The sequence below is a fragment of the Martes martes genome (genome assembly GCF_963455335.1).
Source record: "Martes martes genome assembly, chromosome: 9".
In the NCBI taxonomy this organism is placed as follows: Eukaryota; Metazoa; Chordata; class Mammalia; order Carnivora; family Mustelidae; genus Martes; species Martes martes.
Genome location: NC_137896.1, coordinates 82,994,463 through 83,013,144, shown reverse-complemented (window position 1 = coordinate 83,013,144; position 18,682 = coordinate 82,994,463). Strand labels below are relative to the sequence as shown.

The window sequence follows — 18,682 nt, the reverse complement described above, 5'->3', positions numbered from 1 at the left end:
GTTATGTCTTACTTTACAATATAGAATGACTATATTTTCATGTATATATGTAAAACTTTCCAATTAAACAGACCTGCATAAGGGCTCAAATATAGAACCCAGGGAGATGCTAGTAACAAGGAAATGATCTAAAACAAAATTCCACCAGATGATTAAAAGTCAAACAAAGGTCAAAGATACATCAGAAAATACTAATAGAAAGAAAGGAGGGAAAGGATTTCAATATCAGACCAAAAAAAAAAAAAGAATTCAATGCCTAAAACACACAGGATAAGGGCTGCTGCATGAATGTCTTTGCTCCCAAATGCATCATCACAAATTTCCTTCTTATTCTCATCTCTTTCCCAAGCTTTTTCGACTTAGCTACTCCTTTTACCATTTCTTCAGGGTCCAAATGCCTCACAGGAGTTCCTCCTTAAACCCCTGGTGAGGCAGGGTCAGCCCTCCTCTAAGGTTTCCTTCTGTTTCCTGGCTTACACCTTCGGAAGGTTAAGGACTTCTTCTGCCTCTTGTGGTACATCTTCTGAAGGAGGGTCTGCCTCCATCTCTGGCATGTTCTGTGGTTTCCCCTCATTTTCTTTACAAGACTTTTTGCTTGTTGAGTACTTTTCTGTTATTTCTTTTGAATAAATTAATCCTGAAATGATCGGGGCACTTTTCTCCCCCTCCAGCAATATAGAGTTGTTATAAGGAAATAGGGACTGGACTATAAGCTAGTTGATATATATCTTTTTTTTTATTAAGATTTTATTTATTTATTTGAGAGAGAGAGAATGAGAGGGAGAGAGAGAGCATGAGAAGGGGGAGGGTCAGAGGGAGAAGCAGACTCCCCACCGAGCAGGGAGCCCGATGTGGGACTCGATCCCGGGACTCCAGGATCATGACCTGAGCCGAAGGCAGTTGCTTAACCAATTGAGCCACCCAGGTGCCCCTAGCTGATATACTTCTTAAGTCATTTTTAACCTATTGGTTACTCCTCCATATTAGTTTTCCTCTTGAAATTTTTAAAAAAATTTATTTAAGAAATCAGTTGTTCTTGGGGAACATGGGTGGCTCAGTCAGTTAGGCATCTGACTTTGGCTCAGGTCATGATCCCAGGGTCCTGGGACTATGTCCCATATCAGCCTCCCTGCTCAGTGGAGAGTCTGCTTCTCCCTCTGCTCCTCCTCCTACTCGTGTTCTCTTTCTCTCTCAAAAAAATAAAATCTGAAAGAAAGAAAGAAAGAAAGAAAGAAAGAAAGAAAGAAAGAAAGAAAGAAAGAAAGAAAGAAATCAGTTGTTCTCTAGAGTTTCCCAGAGTCTAGATTTTGTTGATTGCTTCTCCCTAGGTTGTTTAATATGTTCCTCTGTTCCTTTTATTCTCTGAAAATTGGTCATTAAATCCAGATGCTTGATCAGATACTGGTTTAATTTTCTTTTCTCTTTTTCCAAGATAAAACTGTGTACCTCCATTAGGAGGCATAAAACCTGATCATCTTTTTCATTGTGATGTTATCAGATACACATGATCACTACCCAGATCAAGGGTCTGCAAACTACAAACTATGGACAAAATCCAACCAGTGTACCCTGCTTTTATACATAAAGTTTACTGAAACACAATCACGTCCATTAGTTTACATAGTGTCAATGGCTGCTTCCACACTCCACTGCAGACTTGAATAGCTACAATAGAGACTATAGGGCCCACAAAGCCTAAAGTATTTGCTACCTGGTCTTTTACAGAAAAGGTTTGCGGACTCATCCATTTTGTAAAAATTATGATTTTCTAATCTAATTCTACCATTTCTTCTTTTTTTATTAACTGAAACATTCTTATAAAGAAAAACTTCTTATCATTACCTGGTTATCGTTAGGAACAGCAGGATACATGCTAGACTCTTTCTCTCTACTTACCAGTTTTTAATATAAGGCAGCTTCCTAGTAATCTCCAAAGACAACCAGTAAGGCATTGAGGGTATTTGTGTGTGTGTGTGTGTGTGTGCTCGCACATACCAAGTACCATTATGAACCCATGGATTTAAACATATTCTGTGTCTTTAAATCAACTGCATTCAGTCTTTATTAGTGCTTAAAATTGTTCCATCTTTTCTAAGTAGTTTATTTAAATTATGTCCTGAGTCTTTTTTAAAATAATCCACATATTATTGAGAGTCTTCTTACTATCTGGTCTAACAAGATATTCCTGGCTAATCCTATACATTTCTTTCCCCATGCATGGAATTATCCATTTCTCTAAGGAAATGTCATCCCTTGGTAAGAAATGGTATTTAGTGAACAGACTCCAGATGCATGGGGTACACATTGATACTGGGGTAATTATTATTTCCAAATCTTTTTTGAAAATATGTCTTTTTTTAAAAAGAAAGAATATTATAGTTTTACATTGATTCCTCTGATTCAAATTCAGGACTACGGGATTTTTACTTTATCTCATTGATTTCATCATTATTTCTTTAAATAAACTACTATGAAAATGTCAACTTAAAACAAACCAAAATAAAATCTCATTTGCATTATTCCATATACACACAACAGCAGGATAGCAATATCAGCACTATCACCATTAATATGATTACCAAAAAGTTTAAGATTTTTTGTGTGTAGTTATTTTTTCTATTGGAGTATATTCCCCTGGGGTTATCCAATGAAATCACTGTTAGAAAGTTGAGCTTATGTTTTTGATGAAAAAGGATATTTTGACATGATCATTTCAAAACAACTGAAATTACTGAAGCATTGTTTTTATTTCCAAGTAATATTTGCACAGAAACCAGGATCCCCACCCAATCTTCGAACCACACCCCCAGACAGGATTATAGATGGGGTGAGGCTCAGAAATGAGGTGTGTCCATTGCATACATTACAAAATAACAGAAACAAAACTATTTCTTAAGAGGAAATATCATGTTCTTTCATTTTATTTTTTAAAGTACGAATTCCTTAGAAGGAGTCATAATCCAAACTATTACTTGTAATTTATCCTTTCATATTAATGGACTCTGCTAGGAAGAGGGGAAGAAGTTTGAAGTCACTAACCAAAGGAAGAGGTGTCAAAGGAGAATGCGAAGGAAAAGAGAAAAGCATGAAGATCCTTATATTGCAGCTCAAAAGTATTTCTTTCAGTGCTGAATCATTGTACTGTATACCTGAAAGTAACATTACACTGTATGTTAACTAACTGGAATTTAAATAAAAACTTTAACAAAAAAAAAAAAAAAGGTTTCCTTCATTTTATTTTTCCCAAGGGTCACCCCTTAGAAGGCAACAAGATAGAGAAGTAGGGGCATTTCATGAAAGTAGGCGTTCTTAAGCTTTCTTTAAATAACCAAATTGCTTTCAAGAGGTAAGGTTTCTTTCTTCATAGGTATATTTCTGTTTCCTTCTCTTCTCCACACTCTGTCACCATCTAGACCCCAAAACCTGCCCACCTGCTTATACTCACCAACCTTTGTCCTACATTTTTTCTTAAGCTCTTCTTTCCAGTTTACCTCTTAACTCAGGCAGATGGAAAGTAAAACCAGCACTCTAGCAATAGCGACTGCCCTGACAAGACCTCCAGCCAGCCCAGAGCACTGAAACCAGTTTGAGTTTAACCCCTGACTCATGCTTGCAGATAGACCATGGAGTGACCTCTAGGTTGACCAACAATTACTTTTACTTCATTATAATACTAAAATCTAAGCCCAAGGAGGAGTACAAGCCTCATTTATATAACATACAATGTGTGTATAGGCATGTTTCCTTAAGGTGCCTGTGAAACCTTAAGTCTGCCTCTATATCCAATGACAAGGTTTCCCTATCCAAATATTCATTTAAAAAGAACCCAAGTGCCCTTGCTCAGGGAGTCACAGTTTTGGGGAGCCATTTCCCTTGATCTCCTGATTTGCTGCAAAAAAAAGTTTTCTTTGTGTGACAACTCAACCTGGTACAGTGTCTGACTCACCAAAAAGTGAGCTTTTTTTCGTTTGATTACACCTTCCCTGCCTCCCTCTCTTCCCCACTATGCCTTGGGCCAGGGACTGTCAAACAATAACTAACAGCTAAACCCAACTGCCACCATTTTTTGTAGATAAAGTTTCATTAGAACATAGCCAGGCCCATTTGTTTATATGTTGTCTATGGAGGCTTTCACACTCTAATGGCAGAAACAAATAGCTAAGAAAGAGACTGTATAGAAAACTAAAATATTTATTATTTGGTTGTTTACAGGAAAAGTTTGCCAACATCTGCTCTAAACTATGGGCTGACACTAACTTCAACCTTTTGGGATATGGCTCAGCCTTTCTGAGCTTGAAAGATCACTAAGTATTAAATTAAACTTGCCAGTGAAAGTAAGCTTACTACCTAAACAGGACAGAATACAGATTCTAGAAAATGAACTAAACTCAGATTCAAGAGCAGTGCTTGCTGAGAGTGATCTGAAGTCACAGATTCAGCCTGCAATTTTTTGAGAATTCTGAAATGAGCTACAAATTTTTATTTTAGGCACAATACAACCAGAAATACTAATATTTCAAATAAGGATAATAAGGACTACTATCCTTGCATACTTTTATGTGCTAGGCACCATGCTATGTACTTTACAGGTCATGTATTATCTTCTTTAATTCTTATACCAACCCTAGGAGGTGGGCACTATGATTGCCCATATGTTATAACTGAGAAAGCAGACTTAGAAAGAATAAGAAACTTGCCAGGGTCACACAGTTGGAAAGCAATGGAACTGAAATGCAAACCCAAGCCTTCTCAGTTGACACCCATGCTTTAAAACAACTAAGCAATGCTACCCTTGCCATAGTCTCAAGTCTAGGATTTTAAATTCTCCTGAGAAAGGGCTGACTTTTCTTGCTTGGGGCTCAGAGTGCCTAGAGAAAAAACGGTTTTGAACAATATGGGAAGGTGAGCAATCTGGCACCAAAGCTATGAAGTTATTTTATTAAAGAGATTTCCAGTTAAATATGGCATCTTGACCACAAACATTTAACCTTTCTTCTTCCTGAGTCCCCATTAAAATAATGATTAAGGAATAAAAACAATATAAGTCCTTAGGACAAGAAAGATGGAGAGGAGATACCAGCAGATGAGAAATTTAATATATTTTTAGAAAGAAAACATATCAAGGAGAAGTGGTGACCAATCTAGTTGAGTGGGAAAAGTTAGAACAAGACATCCTTGCAAAGGGAGCTACAACAATGTGAAGAGAGAGATGATCCCTTACAGAATCCTTAAGAGGCCCATGAACTAACAGTGCTGGGTATTGTATAAGGCCCAGGTAAAGCTCAAGTCTAAATAGAGATTTCAACAATGAATCATGGAACACTACATCAAAAACTAATGATGTGCTGTATGGTGACTAACATAACATAAAAAATAAATAAATAAAATAAATAAACAAATAGAGATTTCAGGGATGGGGAAGGGTAAAAAATATGCATATAAATTAGTTGCCTATCTAAATCTTTTGCCTCACACCTCATAATCCCCCGGCCAAAAGACTGTGTGTCCTTTTTTTTTTTTTTTAAAGATTTTATTTATTTATTTATTTATTTATTTATTTGACAGACAGAGATCACAAGTAGGCACAGAGGCAGGCAGAGAGAGAGGGGGAAGCAAGCTCCCCGCCAAGCAGAGAGCCCGACCCAGGACTCGATCCCAGGACCCTGAGATCATGATCCGAGTTGAGGGCAGAGACCTAACCCACTGAGCCATCCAGGCACCCTGACTGTGTGTCCTTCTAAAAGGAATACACTAGAGAGATTCCAGCCATAGTAAAGGGATAGGTAGGATGAGGAAGTAAAAACTGGAGGATTAAGTTTTGTAAGCCTGTTAACTAGCCTACTTTACTTGTCCTGTCTCAAGAACACCTACAGCAAACAAAATATATGCACCACTCTCAGAGTTCTTGCTGTCAGATTCTTTGCTGGAGATGGGGAATAGTTCCAGACATCCACATGCTGATATGTGGGCCTTCTCCAAAGAAAATGCTACTGTCTATACAATGACATTACAGTGAAGCTCATCTGTTAACAGGCTTACAAAGCTTTCAACCCCATTCCTAAATGGGAATGGACATTCAGAGATTACCAGATTTGAGGAAAGTCTCCATAATAAAAGAGACCAACCAACAGAGTGAAAGAGACCTGGATGAAACATAGATAATACAGGAATAAAACAAAGTTTTACAAACTATAACTAATATCCTCAGGGAGATAAGAAGATATCACACATCCATAAAACAACAATTGGATGCTACAGAGGAGGAACAATCAGAGAAAAACAAGAGTTCTTAGAAACCAAAATTATGATAAACACATTTTTGAAAAAATATTTTTTATTTGACAGAGAGAGAGCAAAACAGAGGGAGCAGCAAGCAGAGGGAGTGGTAGAAGCAGGCTCCCTACTGAGTAAGGACCCTAATATGGGGCTTGATCCCTGAACCCTGGGATCATAACCTGAGCCGAAGGCAGACACTTAACCAACTGAGCCACCCAGGAGCTAAGATAAACCCACTTTTCAAAAAATCAAGACAAAATTTAGAAGATAAAATCATGCAAACCTAAAAAAAAAAAAAAGAAAAAAAAGAGTAATGGCCAATAGGAAAGAAACAGAGACATGGATGATAAACATGGTTAATCCAATATTTAATTTATAAATGTTCCATAAAAAGAAAACAAAAAAACAGTGCAATGGAAATGATCAAGTATAAGACACAAGAAAACTTCTCTAAATTAAAATTATGAATCTTCGGATGGCCCCATGTTCTTAGAACCATAGGTGAACATGGAATACTGAGGAAAAACATCATTTTTAAAAGATCATATCAAAGCACACCATCATGCAATTTCAGAATAAGAGTGAAAACTCTTAAAAACACTGCACTCAGAAGATCTAGGTCACATGCAAAATCCGAGTCACATGAATCAGAATAATGTGAGACTTCTCAACAGCAATAAAATTTTAGATGACAAGGGAATAATTCCTTTAAAAATTTTAATGAGGGAACACCTGGGTGGCTCAGCTAGTTGGGTATCTGACTTTATGTCTTGATTTAGGCTTGGATTGTGATCTCGGGGTCATGGGATCGAGCCCTGTGTCACGGCTCTGTGCCCAGCAAGGAGTCTGCTTGAGATTCTCTCCCTCTCCCTCTGCCCCTCCCCCTGCTCATACACTTTTTTAAAATAAATAAACAAATCCTTTAAAAAATTCTTAGTGAGGGGGAAGGGGGGACGGGAGAGGGTGGTGGGGATATGGACATTGGGGAGGGTATGGGCTATGATGAGTGCTGTGAAAGGTGTAAACCTGGCGATTCACAGACCTGTACCCCTGGGGATAAAAATACATTATATGTTTATTAAAATAAATAAATTAATTTAAAAAAATACAAAAAAAAATTCTTAGTGAGAAGTGATTTCCAACCCAAAATTCTTTACACAGCAAAACTGAAAATTATTTTCAAGGTAAGAGCAGGGAAGACTGCTATGAAAGACTCAGCTATAACTTCTTGCATCTTTTAATTCCCCTATATACTTTCTTAGGAAGCTACTGAAATAGTACTCTACTGACAAAAAGGAATAAACAAAGAAGAAAAAACATTTAAGCAGAGAAGGGCAAAAGAAAGTCTCCATTGTGGCAGCTGTGCAGAAGGTCTTCAATTCAAATTTAAGCATTCGGGGAACACAAATAATTGTATATAAAAGACCAACAGGGAAAAATTAAGAGAAGATTCAGAGGTGATTTTAAATGCTTTTCAAATATTTTTATTTGATATATATATCAAATAAATTTATTTATTTATAAATATATAAAAATGTATTTCCAAATATTTTTAGCTCTCTGCCTTTCAGAACCATGGTAGAATTGTTCTTCAAGGGCATCTTGCGGTTAGTGGAGTCATGTGAGTAGTTCTGGCTAACAAACTGTAAGCAAAAGTGATGCACATCACATCTGGGCCAGAGCATTTAAATGCTGGTTTGTTGCCCTCCAGAGTACTTTTCTTTCTGACATGAAGACTGACTAGGTTCAAGACAGTGGCTGCCCCAAAAGGCAAGGACCCTTAGGGACTCTAATGAGTAGAGTCCCTCCCCCACCCCCTTTGTCAACCCATAGCAGACACAACAGAGCAAGAAATAAATCTCTGTTGTTTTGGGCCAACAGTATCTTGGTGTTGTTATACAACAAAATGTAACCCCTCCTGACAAGTATACAGAAATCCATATGTGTGTAAAAATGGGGCAATTATTAGAATCAGAGTATACTACTAATTCTATACTGATAATATTTATATCATTGTGATAATGTAAAGTCTATTAATTTAGTTAGAATTTTTGATATGACCATATTGCATGGCTGGAAGAAGAGGAAGGGTGTTAGTTTGAGAAAGCTCAATCATTAGCATAAAAAGAGCCAACATATAATGTCTAAATGTGGTAAATGAAAAAATAGTAAAAAAAATTATTTTAGCAATATGTAGACAAACACCAGAAGAAACAGTTTAAAGTATAGAGATTTCTCTAGGGGAACAGAAGTAAGAATGGGAACAACAGACTGCTCTTTCTCTTACATGTTAACAGGTACCATTTGATTTTTAACTATATGCATATATCACTAAGGTTAAAATTAATTTTAATAGTGACTCTAAGCACTTAGTTTTTTTGTGATACTTCAATCTTAAAAGAGTTTAGTATTAGATTAGCACCCCCACCTCATATTTCACTGAATTCCTGCCACAAAGGCAAAGTTGTATAAATCTTTTCCTATCCCATCTCCTGAGCCTTCTCCTGGACTTCCTTGGCGTTCCCAAGGCCCAGGGAAGTGAGGGGGACAGTGTGTGAAGCTGTAAGGTAAGCCTGAGCAAAAATGTCTGGATTTCCCTAGGAGGGAAACAGTGTCATCAAGTCTGACTCACCTAAAAAGAAAAAACTCCTTGTAGAGCCAAACCTGGGACAGATGCTGGGGAGAAGCTGGAAGAAGCCACACACTTTTCTGAATGAGTTATAATGCCTGGCGACACATTCAGCACTGGTCTTCAGAAATTAACTCCTGATCTGAGAGTTCCATTTTTGTTCACAGTTTACCCATAAGTAATTATAAGGTCAGTCAAGACAGAGATTCAAAAAGACCTGCCCTTTCAGTGGGCCTCATCTCCAGTGAGATAAAACTCCAAGGTCCAACAGTTCAAAGTAGCCTGCAAGGCTGTAAGACCTTCTATCCCTCCCAAGCTGCTCCCTGGGCTGGACTGAGTCTCCGGAAAAGAAGAGTGCTTACCCATGTGAGTGAAAATGTCAAGGCTCAACAAGCCATTCAAATAAATGGCTGGAAGCATTCCAAGAATTGTAGATTGTCAGGATGGATGTTATTATTTCTTCAGTAATGACTAAAAAAGAAATAACAGGCTTGCTACAGACTAGGAACTGTTCTACACGCTTTATGCATAATCTCATGTGGTTGGTATTATTATGATCATCATTTTACAAATAAGGAAACTGAGGCACAAAGAGGTTAAATACCTTGCTCAAGGTTCCAAACTAGTAAGTTACACAGATGTAATTCAAATCTAGCTACGTCACAGCACTTGGGGTCTAAAATGAATCACTGGTAATATCTGGAGGAAGAATAATTTTCCAAAATTCTGTATCAAAGTTCTGCACCAAACAGACTGGGGGCTGCTTTTCAAAGATGCTATTGCTACTCACAATTCTACAAAGCATGGAAGTATGTGAAACAATCATTCCCCCAACTGCATAGGTCTACTATTTATATGAAGCTATTTAACTTAATTACAAATAATTTAGGCTACAGATGGGAGCAAAGCAACATTAAGGATCTTGATTTTGAAACTGTTCTAAAATAGCTTTTAAAATCTAGGAGGCAAATTGTCTTTCCAAATGGAAATGAACGTGTGACACAGTGAAGTCTTAAAGTTATTAGCATTTTTTCCCAAGCGCCCATCTATTTTCTTTGTCATTTACAGGATGTACCATCTTTAATTTCAGCTCCGTGATCAAAGAGCTGCAACTCAAGAAGCTCACTATTAAAATCAATGGCCACACTTGGCAAGGGGTATAGCAGCAATATGACGGCTGCTTCTCACCTACAAGGGGAGACAAGACTCTCTTCGTGATTTTAGGCAGAGACCCCAGCCCAATCTCTAAAGGAAGAGTGTGGAAATCAGTCTCTCCCTTTCCCCCTCTCAGTCTCTCTCTACCTCTCTCTCTCTCTCTCTCTCACACACACACACATACCCTTGTGTGCAGTGAAAGAGAGGCTCAGCCTCGCCCATCCCATTCCTCCGTACCTGTGAGGGCTCCACTGCTGAATGCAGTGCCAGGAAACATGTTTTTAGGAATTCAAAGTATCACATTTCATAATTTGATTTAAATCAATTATCCCATCCCTCCCTGGAACAGGCACAAGCTCCAAAAATACAAAATGTAAATGGAACCAGCTGCGGCAAAAGTCTTTTGCCAGGATGGATTTCAGTCAATGTAATCAGCCTCCTTTTCGAAGTACATTACTGTTGAGACCCAGAGATTTGGTGAAACACTTCCAGTGTCCTGGGAGGGACCAGGAAGGTAACCAATTATGGGAGGGGAGAAATAGAAGGAGCTAATCTTCTCCATCCTTGCTGCCTTTGCCCCAAACTCTTATGAAGAATTAATTCACTCCTCTGGGGGATGCTAGGAAACTGAGGTCGTTACTGGCAGCCTTCAAACACTATCCTTAATTTATGGATATTTACTAAACCACATAATCATCCTAAGTTATCCCATTACAGGGCTCAGCAGAGAAGAGGTCTGCAGTCCTGGGTGTGAAGATCAATTGTGAGAGGTTTTGTGAATGTGTGTGAGTGTTTATTAAAGAGGGCATGAGTGTACAATTATTTAGGCTCCCAACATGCTGCCCAACAAATGGATCCCATGCGTAGGGCTTGGCATCTTTCCATTGAAATCCTTCCCCTTAATTGATTTAAAATGATAATTCAATTAAAATAATTATTCTAATCAAACTTCATATCTTTTTGGCAGGTTCTATGGGGGCCTCTGCCCTCAATGTTATTTTAGTATTTTCATTATTTGTTTTCTCACTGGACTGACTTTGGCTCTCTTAATCTTTGGAAAATTTTACATCATTGGGTAGTCACTGCACCTTTCTGGAGCTTTCCACTCAAACCACAGGGAAGGAGGGAAGGAAATATCCTAGAAAGATGATGTGACTTTGAATTTTGAACAAGTGTGGCCCAAGAAACAACTGAGAATGATGTATGGACACCTCACCCACCTGTTCACCTAAAATGCAGACTTTAGAATGGCTGGCCAGCTTGTAAAAGCTGTAAAGGGAGGATGAGTGGTAGTTCCATCTCTCTTATTCTTGTCTTTTTTTTTTTTTTTCCATTTCCTCGTTAGTCTTTCAGTGGCCGTTGCCATCTTGGAATGTGTAACAGTTGTATCAGATTCAGGAATTCTTCTAGTTTTTGAAATATAATCATAAAAGTTGCCACATTTCTTCTACACAACTATGTCAGAAACTAGGTAGAGCAGATCATCTTAGGACCATTTTAAAGATGAAGAAAAAAACAACACAGAAGAGTAGGTTGCTGTACCAATGGCACACAGTTAATATTGGAAGGGCTGTCACTTTCTAACTGGAGAACCACACAGCAATGCAAGTGAAAAACAAACTAAATCTATATTTTAATTTTTTAGCATTAATGCAATTTGCAAGGATAGTATGATTTGTGTAACAGCCAATTTTTACTTTAAAAAATGTTGCTGCCTGTCCTAAAAAAAAAAAAAAAGACTCCAGGTGCACTTTTGCCTGAGGGATGCCATCCTCTCAACCTGAATCATTGATGCCTGGAAATCCAGCTGTGGCCTCTTTCACTTTTCAACCATGCTAATGAGCATGCAGAAAAGATCTGCAACAGAAGAGACAGGCCTCTTTCTGATGCTACTCTAAGTTGAACACTGGATCAAGAGTTGAAAGACTTGATTCAACAGCTCTGCCACTGATTAGCTATGTAACTTTGGAAAATCCTTTTTATCTCTCTGCTCTTCAGAGTACCCACTACACCCTTGGATTCTAGTATCTGTTTTTAGCCAAAAAAGCCTCAAGTTTTGAGATTCCAATATATTAATCCCAAATGAAACTGTCTCTAAGGGGGGGGGGGGGCAAAAATGGGCTTCAACAAGGCAACAGGTCAGTCTTGATATCTTCCTAGCAGAAGGGGGGGGGGCAAAAATGGGCTTCAACAAGGCAACAGGTCAGTCTTGATATCTTCCTAGCAGAAATTTAACCCTCTTGATCCAAGGGAACTCTTGTTTATCAGCATATTATAGATATACCTTTTTTTATAAAATAAGCTTGCAGTACCTTTGATGATGTTTTTGATGGAATGTACATTTTGCTTTTATACTGATGACAAAATAGAGGCCTGGAGAGAGGTCTTACACATCTCATTATGCACCTATAGTAGCAAGGTAGAGCCTAAAAAATGAGGAAAAGGGAGGAGTCACGCCCTTGGAGCCTGAGTGGGAAATCTAAGAAGCCTGAGCAGGGGCTCAGACTCTCAGTCCCAGACCTCTGACTACTGGTTGTCGTGCTTCTCTGCAAATTCTGCTCTGAGTAGAAGCCATCTCAGAATTTACATTAAAAGCCATATGGAAAAATCAAAGAAAGGAAAGGGACTGTGGGAAATGGCATTAAAACATCATTCAAAAAGAAACTAGTTCAGACAGAAAGTTTTTTCTAAACACGTTCTTTTCCAAATTACTTCTATCTAGGATTACCCATTTTAAGTGAGCCAACTTCTAAAGGGCACCCCTTTGTACCTGTACTTTGTCCATCATAGTATATGAGGCTAACAAATTGAAAACAACTTATATTTATATGTATATAAAAACAATTTTTATGTACATATATACATCCCAGCCCAAATTGGAGTTTTTCTTTTAGTCCTTTTTTTTTTTTTTTTCTTTTTGGAGAGAGAGTGAGGTGAAGATAAGGGGCAGAGAGAGCAGGAGAAAGTCAAGCAAACTCTGAGCAAGAAGCCCAACATGGGGGTCCAATCCCATGACCCAAGCCAAAACCAAGAGTCAGATGCCCAGCCGACTGCACCACCCAGGCACCCTTTACTTTACTCCCTTTAAATGTCATTTTACAGGAATGGGTGGGTGATGAAAGATTCCTGGCTCCTGTTTTTCATTTCCCCCAGTTATACTGTATTGTTCTCTTTGGTAATAAGGTCAAAATAAAGTGATCAGAAATTTTTTTTAAATGTCTAGAAAGATAAAAAGTAACAAATGAAAATAAAAAATCCCTTTAAAAAGTAACTAAAGGGAATGGAACTAAAGTCATCTCCTAAGGCCATTTTTATGGAAAAAGCCTAGCCCTAGTCCTGATTTCTACTGTAGGAAAACATTTGACCAGCTGGTCCCCTAAATCCATCGATGTATCACATGGTGAATGTGAGTCCTGGGCTAGCCTGCAAGTATTCTGATTCAGTAGTTGTGAGGAGAAGGAACACGCACTTTAATGAGAACTCAAGCTGAATAGGATGGCACGTGACCCACTGACTAGATTTTCAGAACCACTGCCCTGGATAGTTTCCCTGAAGACTCTAACTTATTAGCGATCGGCAAGTTTTCTCGTGACTGCTATCGTTTACCAATACTTTTTAAACTAGTCTCCAATAGAATATTGGTTTAGAGGAACTAACAAAAGATTAAGAACTAAGAGGCCCAGATTATATTCTCTGCAGTAGAATGAGTTAATCAATGCAGTTATTATTACACAGGGTGACTAATATCACAGCAGCAAAATCCAGATTTCTGTTTTCTGAACAATTAAAGTCAGCAGCAGGTATTATGATAATCCTGGTGTGGTGCTTTCTGGGCCTAGCACTGGTTCATGTGCTGGATATTGGGAGGAAATATTCAAATCTACTTAATATAAATGGTATCTCTCAAATACCCATTTTGAGTCAAACCAAAACACTAAGCAAGGAATGAAATAAGACATGAACTATTACCTCTACTGAAGGGTTAATGTGCAACCTCACAGAATTCGTTTTATACTAGAATTCATTAGCAGTCCATATTAGATATACAAAGTGCATACAGAAGGGCTGAGGAACACAGCAGAGAATCAGACTCTTGGCATGGAAGAAGTAAGTGTGAGAGATCTTTGTGGAGAGAGTAAGTAATGGATAAGGTCTTACTTAGCAAGACATGATCTTTTAATTCATTAGAAAGAACAGTCTTGAATTCTGGCTGTTGCTAAGCCTAGACAGATTGTCTACAACCATGGAATAGAACGGTATGTCCCTCCTTAACTGGAGAGGTTCTTTTCCCTGCCCTAGTTTATCTTCCAAAACTAAGCTTACAAAAACTGTAAACATACATACATCTATCCAGCATACATCTATCCAATTATACATTCATACATGCATACATTCAAGTAATCATTCATTCATTCAACCTTTCATTCTTCCTATCAAAGACTACACTTTTCACTGGGGATGCAAATAGGATGTAGCCACAGTGCTGCTCTCAAAGTTTGCAAAAAAAAAAAAAAAAAGAAAGAAAAGAAAAGAAAGAAAAACTCCACATAGCTCATGAGTGAGAATTTCTCAGTGGCCACAGTTGTAACCCAGTGAGCTCAAATTAGGTAACCCAGAAAAGTTCTGTCTCTTTCATACTTCTCTTTTTCAGATTAATTCATTCTGCTGAATGAGAGAGGGATTGGAGAGATAGCCCAGTATTATGATTCAAGATTCTGGAGCCCAACTGTATGGTGGGAATCCTGGCTCTAAGTAGCTTATAAATCACGGCCAACTGTATGATTCTGAGCAATTTTCAGAACCTCTCCAAGCCTTTGTTCCTCATTTGTAAACTGGGGACAGTAAGTTAATATATATAAGTGCCTACAAGTTCCATAGGGGCACTATGTAAGTGTTCACTATTAAGAGGATGTCTCCTTCCACACCAGTCTGTTACTTGAGAGCAGGAAATCTGTAGGTCCCAACTTAACCACAGATGGGCACCCCCACACAAGAGCTTCTACTACATGCTAACCACTCAACACATGCTTTCCTGTATGGGCTGGCCTGGGAGCTCCTCCTTTAAGTAATCCTGTATTTCCTTCCAGCCTGAGAGCCATCATCTTCAGTGAGATGGAAAACAGCTGGCAAACACCCTCTCTACAACAACACTCCTACCACACTGCATGACCACTCCAGGTTACCAGTCAGGCTCTTTTCAGGATAATCCATGCTTCAACACTGAATACACAGATGCCCTCCCAGCCCTTCAATCTTCTCCCTTTGTTCTCTTTAGCCTAGCACCTGCCCTTATTCTCAGTATCTGCATTAACCAGGAGAGCTTCAGACAAGCACACATTTTCCAAAAACACCTTCTCTAATACTTCTGACAAATGCTCTGCATTTCCACTGAAACACTTTTGAGAACAAGATTCCATATACTTCCTTACTGTTTCCTTCACCTTAACCTAATAGATGAAGAGATCCCAGACAAAAAGGAACGGGCTGTGCTCTTAAGTGAGAAATATATGTGAGCTGATAAATATCCTCACCCCCAAGACTTATACCAGAGCTAGAAAGTTGACTTCATTCCATGTGTCAACTCCCATCACTTGGTGTAAGAGTTCTGTTGAGACGGATTCTGAGGTCATATCTAAGCTCAGTAAGAAGGTGGGCTGTGATCAGATAAGAGTGTGTACCACAGGTTCAGGGGTATAGAATAGTTTTTGATATTTGCTAGACCTTCACTAGATCCTTTCATCAGTCTGTATACTAAACTGGTAAATTTAAGCCTTAGAACACTATATACACACACACTATATACACACACACAACTATATACATATAGTTGACCCTTAGACAACACAGGAGTTAGGGCCACTGACTCCCCATGTAACTTTTAAGTACCCCCAAATTTAACTACTAACAGCTTACTATTGATTTACTATTGACTCACCAATAACATGAAGGGTCATATAACACATATTTTGTATGTTCTATGTATTATATACTCACTTTTACAACAAAATAATATGGAGAAAAGAAAATTTTAAGAAAATCATAGAAAAGAGAAAATACACTGATAGTACTGTACTGTATTTATTGATAGTGTAAGTTTACATAATCTGTTTGCAAGATGAATCATCTGTCAGTACCTATGTCAATATCATTTTATATGATAGAAAACACTGTAGAGGTTATACATATTACTAAGAACAGACATCAAAAACAAAAAGTTAATGTGAAAAATAAATTCATATTTACTTACAGGTATGATGATTTGTGCACTGATAATGAAGAAGCAGTGATTTGCTTGTTTTATGGTAGCCTAGTGTAATTGATACAAATATTTCATGGTAGCCCAGTCTGTACACTAATGAATGAATCATCATAAAATTTTTATGGCATACAGTATTAAAGTCATATTCATTTGTTACATTTTTTAAAAAGCCACTTACCTATGATGATAGGATTGCAGTTTTTCCAATTATGAAGAGACATACTGTACATTAAGGCAATTCTTTGAAAACAAAGTTATAAAATAGCACAAAAACACATTATTTTTATATGAAATATCACTCACCTAATGCCTATATAAGGATAGGCTGTTCACTTCTATACAATGTTCTCCACAATGAATACTTAGGCAATAATGCCAAAAAAAGTCTCATGGAGGTCTTACTCTACACATAGATTTTCACATGACACTCACACGCATATACAACAGATAAGTTTATTAGCTGCACAGCATAATGACCATTTATAATTCACTGTGTGGAAGCAGATGATCATGAAGTCTTCATCCTCATTGTTTTCACACTGAGGAGGATGTGGAGGACGAGGAGGAGGTAGCAGGGTTGGTCCTGCTGTCCTGGGGTGGCAGAGGTGGAAGAGGTGAAGGAAAGGGAAGGCAGAGAGGCAGGCACATTAGGTGTAACTTTATGGAAATACAATGTAATTTCTGTCTGACTTTTTTGCTTTTCCATTTCTCTAAAAGCGTTTCTATACTGTGCCAATCCATCTTCCATTGTTTGCTTTAATTTCAGTGCCCATATCATAGAAGGGTCTATGTCTAAAAGAAGTCAAAAGCCATCTTGAGAACTGGACTCCTCCTGCAAGACCATCTGACATCAGTTTGTTTTCCGGCACTGCTTCTTCTACGTCTTCTCACTCATTTTCTGTACTGATTCAGAAACACTCATCTCCATCAAGTGGTCTTCTGTTAATCCCTTCAGTGTGATGTCTATTAGCTCTTGAATTTCTCCAAGATCTGAATCTTGAAACCCTTCACTACCTCCCCCCACCCACCTTTTTTGCCCTATCCACAATCTCTTTCATGATTTCCCTGATTGGCTCCGTCATAAATCCTGTGAAGTTATGCACAACATCTGGATACAATTTTCTCCAGCAGGAATTTATTGTTTCAGGCTTCACAGCTTTCATGGCTTACTCTATAACAACAATGGCATCTTCAATGGTGTAATCTTTCCAGATTTTCATGATGCTCTATCAGAGTTCCCTTCCACAGCACTGACAATCCTTCCTTGAAGTAACATGTGTAATGAGCCTAAAAGGTCCTTATGACCCCTGGACCTAAAGGTGGAGTTACAGACATTGTGTTTGGGGCAAGCAGATCACTTCAGCGCCTCTGGTATTTAAACCCATGGGCTTCCAGGTAGCCAAGGGGCACTGTCCAATATCAAAAGAACTTTAAAAGGCAGTCCCTTACTGGCAAGGTACTTCCTGACTTCAGGGACAAAGCATGGACAGGACCAATCCAAAAAAAGGGTTCTCATTGTCTCAGTTGTTCTTCTTGGTGTGCAGCCAAAAGACTGGCATCTGGTGTTTATCTTTTCCCTTCAAGGCACAGGGGTTAACAGCTTTATAGATAAGGGCAGGCAGTCCTATTTTAAAGCAGAATGCATCTGTATTCAACAGCAGAGTTAGCCTATCACTTTCTGCCTTAAATTGTGGTGCTCACTTCTCTTCCTTACTAATAAATGTCCTTTGTGGCTTTCCCCCCTCCCCAGAATAGAGCACTTTAGTCTGCATTAAAACACCTGTTCAGGCAGATATCCTTTTGCCTCAATGATTTTCTTAATGGTATGTCTGAATTCATCAGCTGCCTGCTGGTCAACAGAAGCTACTTCTAGTATCTTGACATTTTTTTAAGCCAAATTTCATCCTAAAATTATCAAACCATCCTTTGCTGGCTTTAAATTCCCCAGCTTTAGATCCTTTACCTTCTTTTTCCTTTAAGTTGTCATATAACAACTTCACTTCTTCTCAAATGTTTAATTAGAGTCTATAGGTATGCCTTTCTTGTAGCAATCCTGCACCCACATAAAAGCTGCATTTCAATATGAGATAAAAAGTTATTTTGCAAAAAGTGCAATGTGTTTTGCTCCTGCTGGTAGAGCTGCACCAATGGCTTCACAGATTTCCTTTTGCTTTGGTTTGTTTTTGTTTTTCGCAATGGTCCTCACACTGAATTCATTTATCTTGAAATGGCTGGCAACCTCAGCCGTGGACTTCAATCTATGATACATATCAAGCAACCTGACTTTTTCTTGTAATGTCATGACTTTTCTCTGCTTCTTGGGAGCACTTTCAGCATCACTCGTGGCACTCTGTATGGGTCCC

At 38.3% G+C, this 18,682-nt stretch overlaps 1 pseudogene across 1 annotated transcript; it reads right to left on the bottom strand.

Moving 5' to 3' along the window:
• Nucleotides 1–249: 249 nt before the first annotated feature.
• LOC308349109 (transcription elongation factor A protein-like 8) lies at nucleotides 250–17,482 on the bottom strand (annotated as a pseudogene). The gene is made up of 2 exons: nucleotides 17,348–17,482; nucleotides 250–665 (listed from the first exon to the last, which is right to left on the bottom strand). The product of its transcript is annotated as a transcription elongation factor A protein-like 8 (transcript).
• Nucleotides 17,483–18,682: the final 1,200 nt, after the last annotated feature.